The sequence below is a fragment of the Alosa pseudoharengus genome, unplaced genomic scaffold (genome assembly GCF_046254945.1).
Source record: "Alosa pseudoharengus isolate Yale_2024_CS ecotype anadromous, Long Island Sound unplaced genomic scaffold, YU_APseudo_1.1 YU_APseudo_1.1_scf_19, whole genome shotgun sequence".
Classification (NCBI taxonomy): Eukaryota; Metazoa; Chordata; class Actinopteri; order Clupeiformes; family Clupeidae; genus Alosa; species Alosa pseudoharengus.
In genome coordinates this window covers 20,241,221-20,246,384 of record NW_027468657.1, presented here as the reverse complement: position 1 = coordinate 20,246,384, position 5,164 = coordinate 20,241,221, and positions in this window count along the sequence as shown.

Here is a 5,164-nt window from a genome sequence, read left to right as displayed (position 1 = left end):
GTGTTTTTCTTTTTTATTTGATTATTTTTTTGGCGTATGGAGTGAGGGTGATCAATAAAGCAGGCCTTTGGTAAGGCAAGAGCCTGGACAAGTGTCTGAGAATGTAGCACTTAGTTTAGAAAGTGCAGCCTGGTCAATAATGAATGACTAAAACGCAAACACAAGCCGTCCAGACCACTCAAGGGCTTTCCAGCGTCATGGAAACACCCGGGAGAGACAAACCAAAGGTTAGTTTTTTTATTTTTTATTTTTTTTTGTTGTTTGCTTTTTTTCTGCTGTTATAACTACATTTTGCAACAAACTTCACTTATGTAGGGTAAGTTGAGTCTGTGTGTGTGTGTGTGTGTGTGTGTGTGTGTGTGTGTGTGTGTGTGGGGGGGGGGGGGTGGGGGGGGTGGTGCTTGTGTGCATGTGTGTCTGAGTTTGTACATACTTCTAAACAATATTTTTAACGACAAATACAAATCAAGTTGAGCATCAGTGGCCCACACCACATGCGGTCTTTCTCATCCCCTCCCATTCTCTCTCCATCTCACTTCCTGACTGTTCTCCTCTGTCCTGGCAAAAGGATCTCTTTCTCTCTCTCTCTCTCTCTCTCTCTCTCTCTCTCTCTCTCTCTTTCTCGCTCTCTGTCTCATCTGTATAGCTATATCGAAACACAAGGGGACAATCACAGATGATCAAAATGAATCAGAAGCTCTAATTAAAACATTGGCCAACAGACAGTACTCTAAATCCACACTAAAATCGCATGGAAAATTCCACAGATCTTAAAGTTTTGAGTTCAGGTTCAAAGTGTGATGGATGCTGGCCCACCTGTTCAGACGGTGCTGTTGCAGTTGGAAAGCAACACAGCGATTTTCCGTTCAAACTTTTGGCTGATACGATTGCACCAGATGGTAGAAAACAATACCATTGATGTCTAACCAATGGCTGGCATGCTGGTGAATTGTGCTATTTGAACATGTGCTCTCAAAACAAAGCATCTGCTATTTGACCACCTTTGGATGAAGCAGCGTAGCTGAATCGCTGCTTGATTGGATATGGGAAGCTCATTAGTTGGTGCATTTTGTGTGCTATATTTAGGCTTCATCTAAACACTTCATCTGAGAGGTTACAATTAGGGATCTCATCTTACCTGTTGTAATAGCACTTAGAAGGCTGAATCTGTCTTACTGTTCATTACTGTGTGCAGCTGCTGTAGTCATATTACAAGCACGTTGATATTCTAATTCTACAGAATTCTATTCATAACCTCCAATCAAAGAGTATAGAAGTAACAAGAGGCGAAACTCAATAGAACGTCCCATTGCAACAAACACACCCATAACCGAGCTGCAGCTCCGCCATCTTGGACTGAACGCAACACAACTGTCATATAACTTAATGATATCGGTCCAGATTTAAAAGTTTATTACAGTATAAAAAAAAAATATGTCTAACCTTTTCTTATACCCTGAATTCCCCAACTGTCATAAATCGTGTTGAGAAATGCAAAATATGATGAGTAAGGCTATACATTTATTCATAATAATTTAGCTTCCAACAAATTTGACAGATGGAAAATAGGCACCCACCAGCCCAGCACTAAACTCTGAGCGTGGTAAACAAAATCGGATATTTCAGGCAGTAAAAGCCCCGGTAAGAACCAAACCAGATTTGGTTTAAATCTACACACCTATGGCTACTGAAAAATGTAAGGTTCATTTATCAAATGTTATTTTGAGGTATTAAAAAACATCGTTTTAGAATTTTCGAACGAAAGGGGTGGTAATTGGTGCTTTGATTTACGAAGCTGAGCAGGGGCACTGATTGTAAAGTAGCCAACAGTTAAGAAAATGGATCGATTTCTAAGAGAAATGAAGTTGGTAGGCTATGTAAGATTAGCCTATTTACCTTTTCATCCAACTGTATGTCCCTCGTCGTGAAATTATTGAATTATCGTTTTGCCGCTTGCTGATCGCCATGTATGCTAGTTAGTTAGCTTCCTCTCTAGTCATTCCAGTTGACAGGCTGGCTAACGTAGCTTGAGCTAAGTGATGGCCATCTATTTTGTTTCCAGTTTAAACATAGGCCTACTGTATTTTCAAGTAGACTTACAGTTCGGAGGAAACAGTGATGGAAAGTAAACTTTCTGTTATGTTGTAGATTAAAAATCCATTGTAAAGTCTTTCTGTCAAACTTGTTGTAGATCGATCTGTAGGTAGCCCATGTATTGTATGTAGCCCTACATAGGCTAATATTATTGCCGTTTAATTTGAGCGGTGTGATATTCAAATATTTTTTTTTCTTATACATATGACCTGTAGTATTTAAAAGTGAACTAGTGGTTCGAAATTGAGCACAATATAGTGACCAATCTTGCTGGTTTACGTTGGCATGTTCTGATTGTAGTCAACGGCCATAGTGGCATGATCAGTCCAAAATGGCGAAAGCGCGACAGCAGCGCCAACTAGCGATTGTTGTCAAAACTGCAACAGAGTTTCGCCTCTTGTTACTTCTATACTCTTTGCTCCAATGCTCAAAGTCATGTGTTTGAAAGGGGGATTTGAGAATAATGATATCAGAATTAAAGTCATTAGTAGTTTCTTATTAGTCCTTATTAGTCCTTGAGCCAAAGGGGTCAGTCGGTATCATCTGAGGGGAATACGTCTCTTAGTGATTTTTGGCAAGGTAGGCCTATACCACCCGAGACTTAATATGAAAAAATATGTGATAGCATTTTCTACTATACGCTTATGAGGGGATATATTACAAGTGAATAGGCTAAAAATGTAACTAATAGATATCCCCACAAAACTTCCACAGTTGATTATTTACATTATGTCAATCATTTTTTGTAATGGAACATTTCTAAAATATTATGGATACATAATGTAAATGATCCCTTATGCAATATGCTATAATTTGCATACATTTCAAGTACAGAAATCCTAACATTGGATAAAGTCAGGTTAAAAATGATTTTTGTTTTTAATTTTGGTGACATATTTGAGTGAAATGTTATTCTCTTAAATTCCTGTATTTTTTTAGAATGTCTTCATACATTTGCTGAAACCCCATTTCATTCCATAACTTTAGGTCACAAATTATATATGAACAACCTCCTCTAAATCCTCCAGCATATAGGATTATCTGGAAACTTTAGTGTTTGTAAGTGCAATTGAAGTGGAGATTTATGGTTCCGAGTTGTGAATATGGCGATATTAGATTTTCTTTAATGGCTATAGGAAGTATTTTGATCTATTCAAGATACCCAAATTCAAAACAGCCACTGTAATAACATTTCACTCTAATATGTCCCAAATGAAAAACAAAAAGAAGCATTTTGAACCTGACTTCATCCAGTGTTAAGGGTTCTATACTTAAAGCAACACCAAAGCACTTTTCCTCTGTCGCACGCACTCTATTTGTTTATCCAGCACCGGCTTTGGAAATAACAATGTCCACAGACAAGGTAGAGTATGTTGCATGATTTTATAAAGGTCAAATTTGTAGTTTCTTACAGTATGTCTCATTTCATCGAACTACAGATACGCTACCCGATCTGGCAAACTTGCATAGTGCGGTTATAGCCCAGTTACGAGTTGATGAACCACTGAAACGATTTTGGAAACATTATTTTAAGGTACAAAAAACTCTTTGGTGTTGCTTTAAAATGTATGCAAATTATTGCATATTTACATACATAACATATACTATAACATATATTACAATTTGCAATACAAAAAAAAATATTGATTTAATGTACATAATCAGCTGTGGAAGTTTTGTGGGGATATCTATGAGTTAATTTTTTTAGCCCAATCACCTGTAAAATATTCCTCCATAGACATACAATGTACATAAACCAGCTGATAAAACGCAAAGCTACCCCAAATGCAATGCTATCACATATTTTCTAATTCTACAGTGGTATACCTTGTCAGAAATCACTATGAGACTTATTCCCCAGAATGGTACCGAATGAACAAAATTAGGGGGTCTGGCTCAAGGACTATATGTTTCTTAGTTATGGTTCTTCTTATGTGTCCTTATGTTTACAGTAAGAATTGTAGTTATATAGAAGAATTAAGGTGTTATGTGTTTTTCCACATATGCCATGATGTACTATTTCATTCTGTTCCTGTGCCTAGGCCTGTCGCGATATTCAATAAATCAATTAATCGCATGATAATTAAAATTAGCTCGATAATTTTTCTGGCCGCGATAAATGCCATTTGCATTCTTGTTTGTTTTCCTCGTCTCTCTCTCTCCCTCTCTCTCTCGGGTCCTTAGAGTAACGATGAGTGAACCCTCATGTCAGTCACTTGTCAGTCGCATGGTGTGTGGGGAGGCGGGACTACTGGCATAGCCTACCACAGAGTGCAGCTAAAGAGCCGCGTGAGAAGTATATCGGTAGGCATTAGGCAGAGAGAAAGCTAGTTGCGAGTTCGAGTAGGCTACGCCTAATAAAGACAAAAAAGATGGAATTGGTATCTAAGCCAAACGCGACAGCTGCAGTGTGGGAGCATTTCGGATTTAAACCGAATGCCCGTGGTGAACCACTGAACGTGTTCGAGTCGGTGTGTCGCATTTGTTGGAAAACAGTCGCAATTAAAAGCGGCAACACAACAAACATGCATATGCATCTAAAACACAATCATCCGCTGCAGTTTTCCCAGTTGGGGAAAAAAACAACAACAAGTGGGCCGTCTTCCTCTTCCCGAGGAAAATTCTCAGAACGACAATATTATCGCTTATCGCAATAATTTCTGAGACAATTTATCGTCCAGCAAAATTTGTTATCGTGACAGGCCTACCTGTGCCATTCCTGAGTATATCTTTGTGTGACTTTGTCTTTAGAGATGGGGGGGGGGGGGGGTAGTATTTTGTTGAGTGTCACAGTTTTGCATCAGTAGCTATCTGCTCTTATCTACCAGGGGCCTATTGCACAAAACTAGGATAAGGGATTAAGCCGGGATATCTTGGTTATCTTGGCTCAATTTATCCGTGATCCAGTTGCACAAAAGCGGGATAGGGGACAGCAGGATATGTTATGGTATAAGTTACCATGGCGATTTATTCTTTGGAGCTAGCCTGCTCCAGACCAGGCTAAGTTCCAGGATCTATTTAATCTCATCCCATATCTCAGTCAGCAGTCACCACAAACGGAAACCAATAA